Genomic DNA, 23,210 nt, shown 5'->3' on the forward strand with positions numbered 1-23,210 from the left:
AGATGGAGCTAAAATAAAATTGGGGATGTTGAAGGGTTATTTTTCAGATACTTTCATCCATAGACTCAAAAGTCAAAAGGGATGAGAGTTTAATAGCATTAAAGGACCACTTGTCAAATGTATCAGACCTTTTCCTCAGCAGAGAGATAGCTGAGTGATCTGACATGTCAACCGATATCAATATTATAATGATAGTTCATGGGCTAATATGTTTTTTCTCCATCCATTAAAAATCCTTACCTTCTGTCTTAGAATCAATGCTTTGTATTGGTTCTCAGGCAGAAGAGCTGTAAGAGGTAGGCAATGGGAGTTAAGTGACTTGTCCAGGTTCACACAGTAGGAAATATCCGAGACCAGATTTGAACCCATGTCATCCAGTTTCTAGGTCTGGCTTTCAGTCCACTGAGCTACCTAACATCCCCTCCACATGATTATGTCTTAATGTGAACCTTCTGGAGCCTTAACAAAAAAAGAAAACCATAAATAGACATTTCAAACAGAAGAGTGAGAGGAGATTAGTGGTTAGGATATCTAGTAGAAAGAGGTCAAATGAGTTAACCCCATCGCCTATCCCTTACCACTCTTCTTCCTTAGAACCAATATATAGCATTGATTCTAAGGCAGAAGGTGAGGGTTTAAAAAAAAAGAGGAAGCTTCCGGAGGACCTGTAAGACAACATCCTATGAATGGCCACCTCCTGTGCATACTTATACGACCAGGTCTACAGAGTTGTTTTTTTTTCCTTAGATAGATCCAGCAGAATGTCCATTTCATAGCAGTCAGTTGACTATTCCATACCTATGTTCTTCCAGGATAAAAAGGAAAACAGAGCTTCTTGGCCTATTCTCCAAGTATCACAGTAACAGGAATGCATTAATCAACCAGAAAATTAAAATAAACTGCCTGTGACTACTTCTTTGTCCATGGGAATCCAAAAATATTTAATAAGCATTTGGCAGAAGAGTGAGAAAAGAGAGGTTGTTTTTGACGAGTTCAGAAATAATTAAAGCCAACGTTGCAGGTAAATGGAACAAGTGCTCCTCCGGGAAGCTCAGACTTCAAAATGGGACATCAAAATAATTGTTAGCCTTCCAAAAAGATCTCCCTTACATTTCTGTCAAATGGTCTGAAATATATAAATATATAACATACATACATATATCTATCTATCTCTCTATTTATCCATCCATCTATCTCTATCTCTCTATCTCTCCATCCATCTATCTCTCTATCTCTCCATCCATCTATCTCTCTATCTCTCCATCCATCTCCCTATCTCTATATCTACCCATCTCTATCTATCTATCTATCTATCTATCTATCTATCTATCTATCTATCTATCTATCTATCTGTCTGTCTATCTATCTATCTATCTATCTATCTATCTATCTATCTATCTATCTATCTGTCTATATATCTACCTGTCTGTCTATCCATCTATCCAGTTCTCTCTCCATCTTTCTCTCTCCATATCTCTGCCTCTCTGTCTCTATGTCTGGTTCTCTCTGTCTCTGTCTTTCTGTTTCTATCTATCTATCTATCTATCTATCTATCTATCTATCTATCTATCTACCTACTTATTTATCCATCTCATTCTCCATCTCTCCACATATCTATCTATATGTCTACCTTTCTTTCTATCTGTTTATCTCTCTCTATCTCTCTCTATCTTTCTGTCTATCTTTCTTTCTATCTATCTATCTATCTATCTATCTATCTATCTATCTATCTATCTGTCATCTATCTAAAACTCTATATATAATACCACAATAACTGGATATAAATAATATAATTTCATATACATAAATAAATTCCTAATGGAATGAAGTTTAAGTCATTATACTTTTGGAATTCTTCAGTTTTAAAAAGAACACCAGGATGGTGTAACTTGCATGTGAATGAATCAATTATCAGGGATAACACTATAACAAATGTTAAATGCTTGAGATCACTTACCCTTTGAAGAGAAGAGAACAGGAAATTGAGAGGATGTGGCACAGAGGGAAGGAGAGTGGGGGGAGTCAAAGAAGAAGAGAAAGTTCCAGAACATGGATTTTGAATGAAAAGAAAATTCTTCTTTACTTTAGGGATACCACAGCTAGTTAGGAAGAGTCAAAGAGCATTAGGAAACAGGATTATATACATGGATGTGTAATGGGGATAGAATGGGGGCCCTAAAAGCAAACACAAAGGAGGGTAAAAATGAACTCCATCTTTTCAAGACTGAAAGAGGTCTGGCCTTCATGAACTTTCAAGGGTTGCATGGATAGCATGATAAGAATGTTGAACTTTGAGTCAGGAAGATGTGGATTTGAATTGTGCTTCTGAGCATAACCTGGTTTTTGATCCTGGGCAAGTCATTAACCCTCTTTTTTTTCATATTTTTTATTTATAAAGTTGCGACAACGCTAGTGTGTAAATCCCAAACTTGTGAAACTCAAATGAGATAATGCATGTGGGATGTTTTACAATTCTCAATGGGTTAGATGCATATCAATCCTACTCTTCCTAGTGGGTTGCAATTTTCTCAATATTTCATGCCTTGGACAGTGGCCAGGAATACTTTGAAGTATCTTGTTTAGAATATTAGACACAGGTTTTTAGGGATGGAAAGAACCTTCAGGTCATCTAGTCCAGATTCTTTTTTAATTGTCAAAATTTTACAACCACCTCCACTCTCACCCACCAAGACAGTCAAAAAATTGTAATTATAAAGCTTGAAGTAATCTTAAAAACCACTCAGCTAACCATCCTATTTTATAGATGAAGAAATTCAAAGATTAAGTGAATTGCCTACTGGAAAGGTAGCCAGAAAGAGCTAAAAATGTAAAAAATAAATAAATAAAAATACAATAAAATACAGATAATGTTATATCTTAAAAATTCATTAATATGATGCCCTCAGGGATCCTTATGAATGGACAAGTGATCCCCATTTTCTAAACCCTTGCCCTCTGTCTTAGAATCAATACAAGTATTGGTTCCAAGGCAGAAGAGCAGTAAGGACTAGGCAATTGGGGTTAAGTGACTTGCCTAGGGTCATAGAGCTAGGAAGTGCCCGAGGCCAGATTTGAATTCATGTCTTTCCGATACCAGACCTAGCACTTTATCCACTGACCACTCAGCTGCCCCAGTGGTCTACATTTTGATTTGAATTTAAAAATACTTGTGTAACACAAGCTAGGCAAGATTTGAATTGACTCCAAGTCTAGTACCCCATCCCCTATGCAACACTGCTTCTCTAGCTCTGATATAATTAATATCCGATGATTGAATAAACACACAAGGGATTACAGCTGCTGAGGATTCAGTAAGGATTCTAAATGACTTGAAATTCATTAATCATAACAGAATCAACATACATTTGAATAAATGGTCACCCATGCTTTATACTTTGTGGTGCTAAATAACGTTCAAATTTAACAATAGTCAATGTGGAAGGAGATCCAATAGCTCCTCAACTACCTCCCTCAGAAAAGAAAAAGTCCATTACTCTTAGGTTCCATAATTCTAGACTAGACACACAATCACAATATTAGAAAGGAAAACTGAAGCTATCTAATTCAATACTTTCTCAAGAAAGATTCACTTTACAATATACTCAACAAATGGTAATAGAGCATTTATTGGAAGACCATCAACAATGCAGCACTCATACCCTTCCCAGGCAGTCCTTTCTATTTATTTTTTCTATCCTTCTACTTTGGAAGTTTTCCCCTACTTGTATTAAACTTCAATTAAACCTCTTAATTCAAGGAGGTGACTTGTCTAACGTCACTTAAGTAAAAGGAAGAAATTAGGATTTGAACTAAGGGCCCATGACTAAAATATATATGTCACTCTTTTTGATGCACCAATATTCCTTTTTTGTTTCCATTTTCCTGTGGCTGTTCAGGACAGAGGTTTCTAATCTCTTGATTAAAAAGCTTTAATTTGAATGAACAAACATTAATTAAGCACCAAGTGTCTGCAAAGCACTTTATATGGTAGGCTCTAGGAATATTAGTCATTCCAAATAAGACAAAATGCCTGAGTTCAAGCTTATTACTTAACTCTCTTTCCTCTCAAAGACTACACTAAATGGTTTTTGCTCCTCAAAAGCCACTGACCACATATCCATGTCATGGTCACCAACAGAGAAAAATAAGCATGAGTCCAGTGGGATTCTGGGAAATCAGGAGTTGAAGAGTTGCTTCTGAGTAGCAAAAAAGACATTGAATAAAAGAGTCAAAGTTTATTAAGACAGAATCTCAGAGTTCAAAGATAACTCCAAATAGCTGAAAAGTTATTATTTTTCCCTCTGAGGCTTCTCTTCTCCAAATTGAACATCCCAAATTCCTCCAATCAATCTTCATTTGGAATTATCCTCTCACCATATTGATTCTTCTTCTATGGATATGCACCAACTTATCAATTTCCTCCTTAAAAAGAGCCCCTAGTACCAAGCAAGATGTTACTGTGTCTTCTGATGGGACCATTTTCTAGACACTAGGTCTCTCAATGAAGCCTTTGCCTGCCATTTCTCATATTCTACTAAAATACAAAGATCACTCAACCAAATAATTAATAAAAATAATTTATTAAGCACTTACTACACAGCATGAGACTGTGTTAGGTTTCATAAAGGGCATGTGGTCACACATTTCAAATTCTGACATCTGAAGTAGACTCCTTTATGCTTCTTGTATTTCTCTAATAAAGTTGATCTTTAGAGATTTGACACATCTTTCTTGCCTTTTAGGATCTTTGACTTCATATCGCTAGTGATCAGGAAAATATGGTACACAGAGTAGGCATTTAGGAAATGTTTAAGTTAAAAAAAATTTAAGAATTGCAGTTCATTTATAATATCCTACAAAGAAGTGATGAATGGGTCATACAAGATGAACTTTCACTTCACTAGTACTTTTCAGCTCTTTCTAGCAATTTTCTATCCATTATGGCATTTGATTCTAACCTTTACCTTATGAAGTAGATAAAGGAGTTCCTATTAAACTCATTTTACTGATGAGTAAACTGAGGCACAGAAAGTTGAACTGACTTGCTCAAGTTATATAGCCAGATAGTGTCAGAATATAGATCAGAATCCAACTACCCAGATTCTAAACCCTGAGTTCTTTCCATCCCAAAAGGCAAACTGCCATCTAACAATCACCAAACATTCTGGTGAAGAAGATATTTTAAGGATGAAGAAGGAAAATTACGGCTATGAACAAAACTCTCTGATGCTGCTCTGAACACATTGTTTCCACTTTCACAGGCTGATCGGCTCTGACCTTTCTGTTGTCACGGTACATTTGAAACACAGACTCACATGTTTCCATGGCTATCACCCTGAGGTCTCTTTTTTGGATTCTGCTTTACAAATCTCTCCCTCCCTCTGAAAATCTGTCTTCTTCATTCTCCCAGAAAGATTCAGTCTTTATGCATGGGCAGAGATCATGTGGTCCTACTGGGCAGATGAGACTGAAGGAATTTTCAACAAGTCATTTGATAAAGAGTGAACCAAGTGTAATATATATATATATATATATATATATATATATATATATATATATATATATATAAATGTGTGTGTGTGTGTGTGTCTATAATCAGATATTTTTGGAAAACCTTCATTGGACAACTCCCATAATTTTCAAGCTACATGTCAACAGTGTGGCATTACCTATGAAGAAACTAATGCTATCCTAAGAGGCACTGAAAAGCAAAGGGAACCTGGGAGAGGGATATGGCCTACTATTCTCAATTCTGAGAGGTAGTTCTAGTCATAACTCCTCAACACTAGTTCGGTAAAGTCAAGAAGAGCAACTTCCCTTAAAGTGTCTTCTATGGTATTATGACTTTTATAAAATACATTACAGTTTATACACACACGTGGAGATAGAGCTAGACAGACAGACAGATAGATAGATAGATAGATAGATAGATAGATAGATAGATAGATATAGACAGACAGATAGATAGAAAGGTAGATATAGACAGACAGATAAATAAACAGACAGATAGATAGATAGATAGATAAAAAAGAAAGAAAGAGAGAGAGAGAGAGAAAGAAAGAAAGAAAGAAAGAAAGAAAGAAAGAAAGAAAGAAAGAAAGAAAGAAAGAAAGAAAGAAAGAAAGAAAGAAAGAAAGAAAGAAAGAAAGAAAGAAAGAAAGAAAGAAAGAAAGAAAGAAAGAAAGAAAGAAAGAAAGAAAGAAAGAAAGAAAGAAAGAAAGAAAGAAAGAGAAAGAGATAGATACACAGATAGGTAGGTAGATAGATAGATAGATAGATAGATAGATAGATAGATAGATAGATAGATATAGACAGACAGATAGACAAACAGACAGACAGATAGACATAGACAGACTGACAGACACAGAGATAGATAGACAGACAGATAATGATATAGAGAGATAGAGAAATACAGAGATACATAAGTATGTATATTTTTTTTTCCCCTCTAAAGTGCTACTGCAATAACATGGTGATTTTAATGGCTTGCTTCTATTGGTGGCACCCTTATTATTATTTTATTTTCTAATTGCAGGGTTTTAGGCAGGAGAATGAAAGAGAACAATGAGAAAATCAAACATTTTAACCTTCAGTGGTGATCCAGAAGATTGATAATGAAACAAAATTCCCACCTCTTGGCACAGAGTAGATAGACCAGAAATATAGAACAAGTAATACAGGCTTTTTTTTTCTGACATCAATGTATGAATTTGTTTTCCTTCAATAGCTATGACTACCAACAAGGGCTTTTATTTATTTACTTTTTAGGCACTGGCAAGAACTATAATAGGGGAGGTCTAAGGGGCAATGATAGTAATAGAGGACAAAAAGAAAAATAACAGAGACTTTTAAAATACACAGAAAAGAGCAGAGGGAAGTTTAGAAGGAAATACCAACAAGTTGGGCAGTGGTGGACCTATCATTATCAAATGAAAAAATACTTTAAAACTAAACTGTACCTGATAGAGATTTAGTATTTCATATGTAATCCTTCTTTTTATTCTTTGTATATGGAAACATTCATGTTTGTGAATGGTTTATGTGCTCATAATAAGGAAAAAATATTTTAAATTTTGTTTTAATAGTTTATAGTATTGAAAAGGAAAAGCTGGTAAGAACTCTCAACGTCACACACTTTTGCCCCTTAAGGAAAACGTCTATGTGCTTCTGATATAGCATTGTTTAATAGGGCAGATATTGTAATCACAAAAGCTAAATATGTCTAGTTGATTGAATAAAGAATATGCTTCACATTAGGACCAGCAAACTACTAGCAAAACTAGAAAGTTAGAAAATTCTCATTATTCTATAACCTATGGAAGCTTCTTTAGATGCTTAAAACTTTCTATTGATCCTTAAAACAATACCATGAATTATGTGCTATTATTATCCATATTTTACCTTTGAGGAAAGGTTGAGAGAAACTAAGGTGCCCTTTATAACACAGCTACTTCATACCTGAGAAAGCATTCAATGTAGCTATGTCTAATATATATATATGTATGTATATATTTATATATATGTCTAATAGTTTCTATGGAGTGTGTGTATTTGTAAAATTCAACTCTAAGACCTTAGATATACAAAGAAATGAAGCTATAATGATGGCATTACATTCAGGGAGGCTGACATCTTGGAGTAGAGGACCCTGTCCATTTTCTTCAGCTTATAAACAGATCCTCTAAGGTGGCCTATTTTTAAGGTCAAACCTGAAGATAAACCATACAAACCTGAGACCAAGTTGGCATTTTATTAAGGGAATGAACTTAAAGTCAGATGAAAATTGGGTTTCAGTCTTGCCTCAGACACATATGTAATCCCTCCTCTCTGAACTAATGCATCTCATCTGCAAAATGGTGCAATAATTATAACTTGCACAGTGCACAAGACTGTCATGAGTAAAATGCTTCATAAAACTAGAAGTGTTTTCTTGAGAAATAACTAGGCATCCTCAAAAATAATAGATTTTTGCAATGAGAGAATAAAAATAAAAAGTGATGTGCAATCAGAAAAGGTAATTTTTAAGTCACTTTCTTAAGCATACAGTCTTCAGCTTGGCAAACATAAGAAAGCATCCAAGAACTCAGAATCACCTTTCCTTCCTGGCTCCGATTTCCATATATATTTTAACATAGTAATTTTTGCATATATTAATTTAACTTCTATGTGAAATATTTGAGAAACAGAATGGCTTAATAAATAGATATTTAGCCCTAGAGTCATGAAACCTGGGATCAAGTCTTGGCTTTGACACATACTGGTAATGTGACTCTAGAAAAGGCACCCAACCTTTCAGTGCCCCCAAGTGATTATCTAAGAGCTGTAAAAATTAAATTAGTATCTAGTAATAAAAGTATGATATTTGAGGTTTATTAAGGATCATTAGAAATCAAGGAATAAAGAAAATACAAAATAAGAAAACCACGTGCCCAGGAATGATTAGCCCATTCAAAGCTTACCTACTACATCATTGCAATGGCCATGCAGAGCACTGAAGAGAAAGAAGAGCTAGAGGTAGGTGTTACTGCCAGTTAAAATACTAACTGTGATCTCACCCAGGTGGAAACTCAGGTAACATTATAGGGAATTCTGGGAAATACCGAGGACTTCTGGGGATTGAAGTCTAGGGTTCAAATTTCCATTTTTATAGAATATGAGTTGTAGAGTTGTGAATTTGCCTTGGTAGAGCAAGTTTCCACTGAGAGATCCATAATTGGTGAAGTCATAGGAAACCATAATAACCACCATCATTATCATTGTCATTATCATCATACTATGATCACCATTAACAATGACAATAATAATAATAATAAAAACTATGGACTATGTACAAAGCACTGTGGTTATTCTTCCTCATCCTTCTTTAATTAATTTCTGTATTCTAATCTTTCTTTCCTGGGATCCCAACTCACTCTCTGTTCTGGATGGTAGCCTCCTGAAGAAAAAAAATTATGTCCAGTCCTGGGTCTAAGTACCATATTGACACTTATCTGTGTGACTCAGCCAATGTAATGAGCTTCTTCAAATTCTTTATCTATTAAGATGAAATTAATAATGGTCATTTTTAAAGTATATACAAAGTGTTTTGCAAATCTTAAAGATTCACATTTATATTTATGATTAGTATTTTTATCCCTAGAAACATGTAATGAATGATGTAGAAAGAGACAATAGATTTATTTCTATGAGGATTGAAAAGGAGGCAAAAATTAAAGGAAAAATAAAGAAATTGCAAAAGAGGGGAATACAGAGGGAATAAAGGGAATAGATAGTGAAGAGATGGAAGAAACTAGAGAGACAAGTAGGAAAAAATGCAGATTGATTTCCCTCCCCCCAAAAAAAGGAATGGGAAAAGTACGAAATATTGAGCTAAGTAATTGAGATGATACTCAGAACTAGAGATTCTCTTCAGTTTCCATGCTAATCATTAGTTGTACAGAAGAAGAAGGAAAAATAGAGTCTAAATGAGAGTAAGATACCCCTCAGGTGCAATTTTCCATCTGGCATGCTCCAATACAAAGAAGTGTGATGGCGAACCTATGGCATGGGTGCCAAAGATGGCATGCAGAGCACACTCTTTGGCACTCAGTCACTCTCCCCACCCACCCACCCACTCACTCTTAGTTCATTACTAGAAAGGCAGAGGAAGTCTGATGGAGCTGCTCCCCTCCCTCCTTTCCACCATGCCTGAGGACATTTTTTCACATCCTCTGCTCCTCTGCCCAGAACACAGGGGTAAGGTGGGTGGCTCATAGGCAGCAGAGCTGGAGGGGAGCAGAGCACTCTGGTCACTCCCCTCCCCCTCTTCACCTGTGCAGAGGACATTTCTCCTATGACCCCATCTCTACCCAGTAGCTCAATGAGAGCACTTCCTTCCTCCCCTGTTTGGGAAATGAGGGGGGCATAGCACATGTTCTCTTGAGGTGGGGAGCAGTACATCATGAGGGAAACAGAGTTGGTAAGGAAGAAGGAGAAACAGAATACAAACAAAGGAATACCATGATCAATAATGACATTCTACTCCTGATTCATGCATGGACCCATTTAAATATGAATTCAATGGGAATAACAATTGTGTTTTTATTTTTTTTTTGTATCCCCAGTGCCTAAAATAGTATCTGGCACATGATAACCAGCTATTATCATCATCTTCATCATTATTAGCAAGTATCCATATAGTGATTCAAGGTTTACACATCACTATGCATGCTATCTCATTTGATCTCCAAAAGGACCTTGAAAAGTAGATTTAATATTATTTTCATTTCACAGATGAGGAAATTGAAACCCTGAGACATTAAATAACTTACCTATGGTCATATAGATAGCAGGTATCTGAAGCAGGATTTGAACATGTTATCCTGATTCCAAGTTTTCTAGCCCTTTAACTGGGAATGAATGATTGATTGATATAATAGGGGAAAAACACTGGAGTCACAAGACCTATTGATATCACTGTTACCTTGGGTAAGTCATTACCTCACTGGGCATTGGTTTCTCCCTCCGTTGATATTCCATTAATTAGAGAACCATCATTTATTAGAGGCTAACAATGTTCTAGGAATTAGGCATACAAAGAAAGTAAAAACAGTTCCTTTCTTCAAGGAGCTCACATTCCAATAGAGGAGACAACATGCAAATAACTGTATACATCAAATATGCAGTGTGGATGGAAAATGATATCAGAGGGAAAATACCAATGGGGGAAGTAGGCAGCACAAGGAAGGCTTGCTGTAAAAGGTGGGATTAGAATTGATGCTTGAAAGAAGCCAGGGAAGCTAGGAATTGGAGCTATCCCAGGCATGAATCAGAAAGTGAAAAGGGACAGGTAAATGAGGGACTGACATAGGTGGCCCCTCAGGTCTCTTTTTGCTCTCTGTACCAATTACTTACAGAGCTGAGAGAAGACACTGCAGGATGCTCCAGATGTTCTTGAGAGAGTCACAGAAAAGTAGCTTTCAGAGGCAGCCATTCCAGCATCACAAATATCTATCTAACCATCTTAACAGAATTCAAGATCATTCAAGGTGAGGCATGGTTCATTTTTGCTTTTCTCAATGCCCCCATGTCTAGCACAGTGCCTAGATCACAGTAGGTATTTGATAAATACTTGTTGACTCAGCTCAACTCTTGTTGACTCAACAGAACTACTCATCTTTTCATTACCATCTGTGGAGTGCCCCTTCCAACCAAGTAACACAGAAACCAGGGTACTATCTCCATCTTTTTGTAGGTTGTGAAGGCATTTGACAGAGATGTCCCGCACACTCTGCACTACCAATTTAATTGGCTGACTGGCATCAGCAAACACTGTGATTTTGGAACATTGCATTTCCAAGAAGTGTATTAATTCCAGAGCAGATCCCCTGAGGCTCTCCATTAATCTCTTTCATTTTTGTATCTTAACTCCATGAGTCACTGACTTCCTTTAATAAAGGGGGAAAGAACTACAAAAATATGGTCTGACGAAGTGGAATCCTCTTCCCATTCCTATTCCCATCCCTCTACTATTCTAAGGTCTGATTTCTTTCTCAGCATCATGGATATTAAACTCTCTCTTCTAATAGCCCACCTTCTTGATGAGGACTTAAACTCATCTAAATGTACTTTCACTCCAACAAGGCTGAATAGTATGAGGGTGGCGGATCTTAATGAAAATCTTCTCCCAACTAATCTTGTGAATTTCTATAGACTTCAAGATCATGAGGATGATGGCGATGATGAGAGCTGGGATTTAAAATAGCAATTCATGGTTCATAAAGCATTTGCATAGAGAAATATACCCAAGTAATTATTTGAGACTGAATTAGAACTCGGGTCTTCCTGACTCCAGGATCATCAGTTTATCTATTGTGTCACTTGATCCCTCTAGGTTATAATCTGTTTTTACTTTTGTCATTAATCAGCTATGTATTTTTGGATAAGACTTTTCCCTCTCCGTGGTCCTCAGTTTCCTCATCTGTAAAATGAAGAAGTTGGGTAAAATAGCCATTCGTTTCTCTTTCTGCTCTAGAGTTGTGGTTCTAAGTTAAAGAGAAGCAGATTTCATCATCGCCTAAAGAAAAGTTTCTAACAATGAAAGCTATTCAGAAACAGAATTGACTTCCACCAAAGGTGCTAAGTTCCTCATCACTTTGTTGTCTTCAAGCTTAGATAGATGGCCAATTACCAGAAATCTCACAGTGGGAATTTTTATTTCACAAAGGAGGTCTTCTTCTTCTTCTTGAAGTGCCATCCAATTGTAAGATGTACAATTTCCTGAATTCTTTGGGTATAAGGAGAAGGCAGTGGATGGGATGAGTTTTATGCACAAGAATAATCATTGTTTTGATTCCTTATTTTTTGAAATTAAGTAATGCTTTACCCCATTCCTCTTCATCCTTTTCCAATATTCTCTTCCTTTATTTATTCTTTCTTTTACTATTGGTGGATGTGGAACGAAGCTCATGGTTAGAAATCAAACTATATTATTAGAGGGTAGAAGAAAAAGGATGGCCATGTCAGATGCCCTATTTAATTCTAAAATCGCTGGATTCGATTTAATAACTTCAGAACAAGCACTGTGTGTTCTGCCCCCATCTTTCCCCCCATTTTTTTAAATTTAGTCAGAGTGACAAGTGGTGTGGTGACCATGGAAAACTGCCAAAGCCAGCAGGCTTGTGGAAATATTTAATAAAGACAGCATTCAATACCTTCCTCGGGAATTTCAATTTCGACTTCTCTGGATAGGTCTTTTCTCCCCGTCTGTTCCAATAGCAGGCTTCAAGCTCTTTAGTCATGACCATGGAGAGCACAACTGACAGAAAAAGAAGAAATCTGGGAGCTCTTCAGAACTGAACACATTTCTGCCAACCAAGAAAGTGGGAGGCTGGACTCAGGCGGCTGAAGATGTTCATTAACAGCCTCTGAGAAAGCGCACAAGAAAGGGGGTTGGCTAAAGGGTCATAAAAGAAGGCAAACAGGGTCTGGCTAACTCACTACCACTAAGCCATATTTTTCCTTTTCTAAGGTCAGAGTTCTTTCCAGCACATTTTACCAGAGTATCCCATGTGGCAATGCTGAACCAGATGAGAACCAGAATCTTTCCAAGCCCACCGTAACATTGCATCATGGTATAACTACTTGCCAAGAGAATTGGCATTTTCCGTGAAGAGGGGTGAGCAGAACAAACAGAAAAGCTAAGAATCAATGAAGGAGAGGCCAGGTGACCTATAAATTAAAGGGGGAAAAAATCTCACATGCCAGAGGGAAGGACCAGATGATGTCAAAATTTATAAGACTTATCAATGATCTTGAAGACCACAGAAATGGAGCAGGTAGGATAGGAATGGCATTTCAGAGTCAGGACTTGAAATCAGCAACAAATGAATTATTTCTCCAGATCAAAATGGAGGACTTATTTACCCACAAAGCCATGGTACAATGGAAAGAGTTCTAGTTACGAAGTGAGACTTCTTGCATTCAAATTTTGCCTCTGGCATTTACCACTTATGTTTCTGTGGGCAAGTCACTTCCCTGGGTCTTTTTTCATCTGTAAAATTGCTTGGTTGGATTAGACATTCTGTGAAATTCTTTCTACTTCTAAATCTATAGACTTGTAATCATTAGACAATGGGATGTGGGTAGGAGTATAGAAAGTCACTTTAAAAAGAACAGAACTTAATGAAACAATTTAATTCATTGACTCAGGCTGATAGTGCTCAGACTAGAAGTGTCCTCAGAAGGCATGTTATATCCCCTTCAATTACAACTAAGGAATATGAGCCTCAGAGAGATTAAAAAGTTCTCCCAAAAACACACGGGGGAGTGAGAAAGCTAGAAGTCAAACTTAGATGAAGTCAAAGTTCAGCATTCATTCTATGGTATTTCAAAGAATCACTGATTCAATGAAAAACTGGCTTTTGAGACTTTTCAAAGTTCAAATTAGCAATAATACCCAGGTTTTTACTGTCCGTGGTACTAAACTCTATCATTGTTCTTGTATTGTGTTGAGTGCTTTCATTTTTCCTTTCTGGATAAGATGGGAACTTTCTCATATCCCACAAAATTTAGCTTTATCATGTCCCATACTTTCAGGGAGATAACTAATGGGTGAAAATAATCTCTTCAGTTAATTTCACCTTTCCTATTAATGCCGTCAAAAATGATGCTCAAGAGGCAGCTAAGTGGCTTAGGGGATGGAAAGTCAAGCCTAGAGATAGGAAGTCCTGGATTGAAATCTGGCCTCAGACCCTCCCTAGCTGTGTGATCCTGGGCAAGTCATTTAACCCCCATTGCCCAGCCCTTACCACTCTTCTGCCTTAGAACCAATACATAGGAATGATTCTAAGGTGGAAAGTAAAGTTTGTTGGGGTTTTTTGCTTGTTTGTTTTAAGTGATGCTTTGAAAGGAATTCCCTGTGTCAAGAAAACAAAGTGTTGGTCTGGATCTCTGATCTTTCAACATCTCTGATTCACTCTTCTACTCCAGCCTTCCCTGACAAGATAGAAGAACATTTCCCCCATTTCTAAATAATCTTCAATTCAGATGTCCCACTTCCCTTTAAATTCCATGTTCATATTATCTTCTCCCATAGAATGTCATCACTCCATTGAATATTTTTCCCTTTACATCTCACTATCTAAAATAGTGCCTAGCAAATAGGAAGCACTTGTGTCATGCTTTGACAAGTAGCAGACAACTGAAGAGGCACTGGGGCATGGCAGATTAGGGGATGAAACTGAAGTTAAGAATCAGGGTTTAAATTCCAAATCAGATTCTATCCATGTGATTTTATCTTTGGGTGATATGGTTCAAATCCAAGTGTAGACACTTAGCCTCTGTGTCACCCTGGGCAAGCCATTAAACCTTAGCAGGACTTATTGTCCACATATGTAAAATGTAGAACAAGAATTGACCCCAGCAAGGCCTAAGGTCCCTTCCAGGTCTAAATCTATGCTCCTAATCAATGCTCATCGATTGATTATCCAACCATAAAATGGGATAGAGTCTGACTAGATTGCAATCCCTAAGTCGAAATCCACTCAAACTCTACCCTGCTCCAGCTATCCATCTTGGCAGAGTACCCAGGTGTAGCACCCATGGTTTTTCCCCCTGCCTGGATTTTCTGCCACATGCCCATTTTCCAGATCCCCCACAATGCACTTTACATCCTGCTTGGTTCCTGGGGTTTTGAAGACATCAAACTCACTGAGTTGAGAAAGCAGATGTCTTTATGTCCATTCAATTTATACACAACAGGCAGATGGAGACAGGCAAGCTTTTTCACTGAAGGAGGCCAGGTCACTGAATAGGTTTCCTTTGCTTTTTCATCAAAATAAATCAAGGAGGGGAGGGGAAATCCACATTTGTTATCTTTTGTTCAAAAGCCCCAGTCAAAGTAGCCTCGCTCCTTTAGGACCCATGAAAGTCAGGAATCATAAATGGATTCTTTTGGTTTGATTGCATTCTCTTGCTGTCATCGCTCTTCCCAGGGAGTTTATTTTCCCCTTCTAAAAATCATTCCTGCAAAAAGCCCTTAAAAAAAATGATTGTTTCATTGTTTGTCATCACCCTCACTGAAGCTAGGAAAGGGGTGTGGAGGCATGTTTGCTGAAGATTCAGAAGCAGATCTTAGGTCTTTGGATCATTTCTGATATTTAACAAGATCTATTTTCAATCTAGATCATTAACACAATGAAGGTTTGATGAAAGCCTGACCCCTACATATGTTTGAGTCTCTTTCAGAAAAAAATGGTGCAGAATTGAAACAACCGTAATATCCCCAAAACTCAGAGTTAATTTAAGACTTCAGAGAATATCAAAGATGATAAGATCATAGATTTAGAGTGGGAAGGAAATTTAAATGCCATCCAGTCAACTTTCTCATTTTGCATGTAAGGAATTTGAAATCCAAACAAGTTACATAATTTTCCTGAAGTCATAGACAAATCTGAGGCATGATTAGAACTCATGTCATCTGAGTCAACCTATAACCATACATAGGGTTGAGGGTGACATAGAAACAGCCCTGAGCCCCCATATCCACAAGTCTGGACTTCAGGCTCCTCAATGCCTCTTGTTGGTGTGCTTATTTTTTTAAACCCTCATCTTCCATCTGGGAATCAATACTGTGTATTGGTTCCAAGGCAGAAGAGCTAGGCAATGGGGGTTAAGTGACTTAACCAAGGTCACCCAGCTAGGGAGTATCTGAGGCCAGATTTGATCCCCAAACCTCCCATTTCTAGACCTGTCTCTATCTAATGAGCCACCCATTTTCATTACATTTCATATTTTCTCTGCTTTTTGACCAATTTTGACCAACTGACCACACCATCTCCCCCCATTTGTTTGTTTCTTGAAGCACAGGTGATCAAATTATAATCCCAAGAATGGCACTTTCAGCCTGAGGGATGACTTTCTCAGTCTAAAAGATCAGATATTTCTGACTGATTCCAGCTTCATTCAAGTGGCTCTCTCTGGTGATTCTGAAGTGCTTCTTGGAGGAAAAGTTGACCATCAGCAGAAGGATAACTGCCTGGACTGGTTGGACAGATGATGTGGTCACTGATATGGCTCTCTGAGTCAAGGTAAAGGGAAAAGGCAAAATCTGCAGTCTTAATAGACATCATAGGCTTTAAGATTTTAAATATCAACTTTCTAGAAAAGAGGTAGGAAAAAAGGATGACAGCAAAAGTTTCATTTCCTCTCAAATTCTCTTTAGAATGCAGCTCTTCCTGGATCAATGGATGCTTCACTCTTTTACAGAGAAAAATCCTTCATTTCTGAGCCACAAGCCTCATGTTCCCATTGTAGCTTCCTGGAACGCTTTCCCTCCTCATCTCTTACTCCTGGAATTACTAATTACTTTCAAGACTATTCAAGTAGTATTTTATACAGAAAACCTAAGTTTTCACCCCTCCCCAGGCCACGGTGCCCTTCTTCCCATAATTACCTGGCATTAATTTTGTCTAGATTATATACAGTATAGCTACGCTCATAGAATTAGAATGTGAGCTCCTCGAAGGAAGAGGCTTTTATTTTTGTCTCTGTATCTTTATGACCCAGTCCACTGCCTATAAAACATTTGGTCCTTAATGAATCCTTGATTAGTTGATTGAATGGAAAATTCTAGGGACTCAACACTTCACACAACTATCCACTCACACTCAAGCATTGCCCTATTTGATGATAACCAGGTCTGAAATGGAAACCATCTCTCCCTGCCCTCTGACATTGTTTAAATCCTTGTATTCTTTAAAATAAATAATGAAAAGTCTTCAGGAAAAAAATCCTCATCCTCCACAGAAATCCCAAACTAAGGGCCTTCCTTCTCCCACCAACACTTCCCAGATTTGCCTGAAGAATGAAAAAAAATCACTCCTATTGACAAATGTTACCCAAGAAGACATCTCCATTTACAGAAATGGGGATGCTGGAGAAAGAACATTTCCCTGGGAGCCCGAGACCAAAAACCAGCTGAATAACTGATCTAGCTAATTCTCCCTTTTGGGCTAGCTTTCCATTTACAAAATGATGGTGGAGGGGAATATAGGATGACTGCAAAACTCTTCTCTGGCTCTGATTCCAAAATTCTTCCAGGCTTTTCTAAATAGCAATATAAAGAGCAGTCAGCAAAATTCTTCCTGAATGTCAGGACCCAGGGGTTAATTAAACTAACAAAAATTCATCATTGAGGAACACACACTTACACATGTTTCACTGCTAATTATTTACAAATGTTTAGCTAAGCAAACATATGTAGCCCGACTTTTAATAAAAAGAAATCCTATCTACTGCAATTAGACAACTTAGCTGTGAAGGAAGTAAAAATTCTCAGACAAATTAGAATGACTAATAAAAAGCACAAAGGAACATTGGTTCAGGCTGTTCAGGGAAGAGATAGGAATGGAATTAAAAATGGTTCCCCCTCAGTTCTGCGAAGCCTATTAGCAATTACAGCCACCCTACACATTTTGTTATCTGCCTATGATTAACGAAGCCCTTCGTTGGTAATGGGCACCCCGTTCAGGGTGGAGGGATGATATTTTATGGACTGCCAGAGGCTTTTAATATCTTTAGAGCACATTAAAATATAGTCAGTCTTTTCACCATTTTCACCTTGTTTAGCATAAATGGCTGCACTTGAAATTCATCGATTTATACAGTCCACAGGAGATGTCATTAAGAAACTTCATTCCTGATCCCCTCTCTCCCCTCCAAATACACATACAAAATTTACTTATTAATCACCCCGGGCCATTTATGGTCTGTTGTCTTTGAGCAATTCTGATTCTTTCCACCTGAAGTGAAAGCACAACTTTAGTTTGAGAAAGAACCATGTATGCTAGATGAAGATAAAAGCAATTAGCTTGCATGCGTAAAATTTTTGTTTGGTTTGGTTTGATCAGCCCAATGACTACAAACATTTGGAGGGTCACTTCAATTAAGGACCTCTAGGAAAATGATAGAATCTTTTTACAAGTTCATCCATCAAGCAGTCTTTCCCTAGAAGGAGTGTGCAAACAATGCTTTTATAAGGAAATATATAAAGGAATCCACAGACTATAATCCTCATTTTGAAGCAATATGGTTATGATGTTGGTCAATCAAACAGTCAATAAATATTTCTTTGGCACCTATTATGTTCCAGACACTGAAAAGACATTTTTTCTCACTCTGGGCTTCTCTTTCCTTGTCTATAAAATGATATTTTGGGGGCTCTGAGGTTTTTTACAATTAAAAAATTCCAATGATAAGAGGACCCTAACCATATCCCTTTAAAGTATTTGGACATTTGAATCCACAGTTTTAAAATCTTATCTGTGTCTCTACTCTGACTATTCAACCCTTTGCTTGAATGAACAGTAATCTTTCCCACCCACACACCTCAGGTAAGGCATTCTGCCAGTGGCAACTGAGAATGACTGAGAGGATGCTTGGCTTTCTGGACTCTCTGTCCATTTCACCTCTCGGTCATTTCACTGCAGGACATAAATATGAAGCAATACTTTCAAGCGCTGAGATCTGGAGTCAAGCCATTGAGTTTTACTGAAGCTAACAAGATATGAACTCAAAGGTTTCTTCCTTCAAGAAACCTTCTCTGATGTCCTACTTATTTTGCACATTTCTCCTGAAATCTCTTCCTGTATATTGATATAGATTTTTTTATAAGGGAAGTGATAAACTGAGGTCTCCTGATCTGTTGGAAGAGGTTAGAAAACTGGAACACTGCTCAAACCCCTCTTCTTCCTCCTTTTTTCTCTTCTTCCTCCTCCTCCTTCTCCCTCCTCTTCCTTCACCAGAACTCATTAGAACATGAGATCCACTGGTGTGAACCCATAGACACATTTCTATTTTATTTACTCTAAACAAGAATTACAATGTTGTAAAAGGAATATGGTTGGAGGAAGCTAGATGGCATAGTACATAGAATGTCTGCCCCAGAATCTAAAGTACCTGAGTCCAAATCCTCAATACTTACTAGCTCTGTGACCCTGAGCAAGTCATTTAACTCTACTTGTCTCAGTTTCTTCATTTGCAAAATGAAGTTGAGAAGGAAATGTCAAACCACTGCAGTTTCCAGTCAAGAAAACCCCAAATGGGGTCACAAAGAAGCAGACATGACTAATCAACACAACTATAGCAAAGTATAATTTTCAATGCAAAAAAATTAACTGTTCATAGGATCAGCAAGACTTGGATTCAAGTCCTACTTTTAATCTATCCTGCTTAAATAACCCAGAAAATGTGCGCGGATTTGGGGTAGGCTGATTAACCATGGGCAAGTGGTTTTTTATTCCTTTATTTCTAGTGATCATTAATAAATCTCTTGAAATATAATATTTTGTTATTGAAATTTAATTTTAACTTTTACAGAACCCATAGTATTTGTGATCTATGTGTTGGTGGGTGGGGTGGGGGAAACCCCTTCTCCTACAAATACTTAGGTACCACATTCAGAAGTGTTCTCCACATAGATGCTGGGAAACCCATCTATTTATTATCCATTGGATATGAGGACAAGTGCAAGGGTTCAACAAAAGGCCTTCAGCAAACAAAAGAAATGAAGGCCAAGGTTCAGGAAATCCTTCCTGTAATGTTTTGTCTTTTTACATGGTACCAAAAAGGAGGCTTTGGGGAGGGTAACATGGCCCTTCCAGGCTGATAAGCAGCCAAGACTTCCTCCTTTTCAAGTCACTTCTTTATGGGGATCTAGAAGGTCTAATGGACCCTACCTAAAGGTAGCTCTTGAAGACAATGGTATCTAAGCAATCACTGCAATTTGGTAAGACTGAGTTTGGAATTTTTCTCTCACTCTCGAAATATCAAAAGCAGTCTTTAAAAATATAACTCCATTATATTCTCAATTCTCCAACAATCTGATCTTGAAATTGAGTTCTTCTATCTAATTCTACTTCTATTCTTTTCAAATAAAAATGACAATCCTCATTAAATCATGATCCCTCCTTTCCCATAGGGCCAGGGATGCTGCTAGAGATGTCATGCCACTGACATGTCCCATTGTACCTTGCATGAGTGTGTCAATAACCTCAACAGACAAAATCTGGCTAATATGGAGAGAAGGCAGTGGCCAGGATAGAAGCAGTCCTGAGCCTTCAGGTTCCCAAAGCAGAGTTTTGATCTAAGATCCGAGCTCTGTATTTTCGTACATTACCTGACAAATTGGGTGTGCCGGTATCACTAGCCCCTAGACACTCACTAGGTGCTAAACACTGATCTCATTCTATTAACTGCCTATTACCTTCACTCATACTGGCTGCTCTTAGAAAACTATCCACCACTCCTGACAGTGTAAACACAACTCTTATTAGTACGAAGCCTGCAGACTGGATTCCTTACACCGAGGGGCACAAGGAGTCAGCTACCAAGTTTTGTTACCAATTTCTTCTGAAAGGCTTCCCCTTCATGGAATTATTCTGAAGACTTGGAAGGAAAGATGGAATACGAAATGGAGCTGCTGGCATATTTTCAGGCATTAGGCAAAGCTGAGGCCAGTTCCAAGTGATGCTGGGAGCATTTGTGCCAAACTTTAAACCCATATGTTGAAAATGTGGAACCAGAGATGTGTCAATCTCATGGAATGGAAGGAATGAAAGGGACAGAGAAGGGCTCTCTCACACCAATCAAACCTGAATATAGCAGTGCTGCTTCCTAAGAATGGACACTAGGAATGACAGTAAATGTTGAAAAGGTAACCTATTTAAAATTCTGTTCAGAATCCTATTCCCTTCCAAATTTCTAATTCAGGGAATTCCATAATCTCGGAGATGGAAGATTCTTCGATCTTCTAAGGCTCGCCTGCACCAAAAGAGAAATTCCATCTACTGGACGACCAAAAAATGGTCTCTCAGCCCCTATCTGAAGAGTTTCTATGAAGGGGAAACCAGTCCCCCATTTAGGTAGCTATACTTAGATTTTTTCTTCATATCCAGCATATATTTGCCTGAATGTAATTTCCCACCATGTCTTCTATTTCTATCAAATATGGACAAACACAGTAAAGATTTTTCTTTTTCCATGTGACATTCAGATAATTGAAGGCAACTTTCAGGGAGAAAAATTCAATTTTTAACTTGGAAATATCTCTAATGAGAGTAGGAAAAAGGCAAGTATTTTTCCTAACCCTAACTTTACTTTTTCCAAAAATAATAAGAATTGGTAAATGAACGTGAAAAAGCCTAAGCATTCCAGGCACACTTAGAGTGTCGGTTGGTTATTAAACACATCACCCATGGGATCAGACAATATATAGACTCGTCAATGTGTAACAGATCTGTAGTCAGGAAAATGTGAGTTCAAATCCAGTCTAAGGAACTTGTTAGCTATATGACTGGCCAAAGTCACTTAATCCTGCTCAGTCTCAGTATGATCCTCCATAAAATGCCAATAACACTTCACAATAATAATAATACCTTTGCTTTGCAGGAAATCAATGATAATTATACTATGGCAATGGTATCATGTCAATTCAATTTGGCATGCACTGTATCTGAGTAAAACGCTGTGTTGGGCTTTGGGGAAAGGAAAAGGTTAATCAATGTAGGAACTCTACTCTTATTGAGTTTACATTCTCATGGGAAGAAATGACAATATACAGAATTCAATTCAGCAATCATTTGCTAAGTACATTTTATGAGCCAGACATTTTACTTGGGACAACAGACAACAAAACCAAAAACACACCACACAAAAAAAATCACATAAAGAAAACAAAATTAAAAAATTGTCCCTGACAGCTGACAGCTTGCATTCTTTCAAAAAGAAATAACTCAAACAAAATGTGCTGAAAGTAACTCCAAAGGCTAATTAAAAAAACGCAATAAATGAGGGGCAGCTGGGTGGCTTAGTGGATTGAGAGCCAGATCTAGAGACTGGAGGCCTTGGGTTCAAATCTGGCCTTGGGCATTTCCCAGCTGTGTGACCCTGGGCAAGTCACTTAACTCCAATTGCCTAACCCTTACCACTCTTCTGCTTTGGAGTCAATACCCAGTATTGACTCCAAGACAGAAGGTAAGGGCTTAAAACAAAACACAATAAATGATATAAAGAAGTATAAAATCCAAATTGAAGACAAACAGGAAAATGATCATTATTATTTATTGATTGATCTGTATCTATTCATTTATACACATATGTGTGTATGCATGTCTGTATGTATGTAGCAACTACTTTGTAGTGTTTTTCAGAAAAACAGATGTGTATACATATGTATAATATTTATAATTTTGAGCACCTTAAAATGCCAAAATAACCTTATCATTATTACTGCTTCGTGAGCAGTCTTTATTCTTCAGTCTTTTTAACAAGAATAATATATTATAATTCTTGTCTTTGGCTTGTATCTGTGTTCTTTTGGGGGGGAAGGGGAGGAGGTTCTTGTTGGGAACATGTTTAAATCGGATCACACCAATTATTCACCTCTCCATTCCCCTCTGTGACATACTCAGGTTTAGTCTCTCAGAAGCTAAGGCATTCCACGTCTTGATGCCACGTAGCAAGTATTACCAGTAGGGTCAGTATTGTTAAGATCAGGATTTGCTTGCATGTAAAATTTGTGTTCAGTAAAGAAAATTGCAATTTTACAAAAGCAACTCAGATCAATTTTCCCTTCCCATTGAACTCTAGATAGAACTTGCTGTCTGTTGATACCGCATGTTCCTCAGATAGTCTTATTCTTTCCCTGGTTCATTGATTTGATGGAATTTGGA

General features: G+C 37.4%; 1 protein-coding gene and 1 long non-coding RNA gene across 6 annotated transcripts in view; both read right to left on the minus strand.

Annotated features, from left to right (window-relative positions):
- CTNNA2 (catenin alpha 2) overlaps positions 1–23,210 on the minus strand; it is a 1,548,366-nt gene that overhangs the window by 701,045 nt on the left and 824,111 nt on the right. The window lies entirely within an intron of this gene.
- LOC130458522 (uncharacterized) overlaps positions 1–23,210 on the minus strand; it is a 53,934-nt gene that overhangs the window by 5,039 nt on the left and 25,685 nt on the right. The window lies entirely within an intron of this gene.

The sequence above is a fragment of the Monodelphis domestica genome, chromosome 1 (assembly GCF_027887165.1).
Source record: "Monodelphis domestica isolate mMonDom1 chromosome 1, mMonDom1.pri, whole genome shotgun sequence".
Lineage (NCBI taxonomy): Eukaryota > Metazoa > Chordata > Mammalia > Didelphimorphia > Didelphidae > Monodelphis > Monodelphis domestica.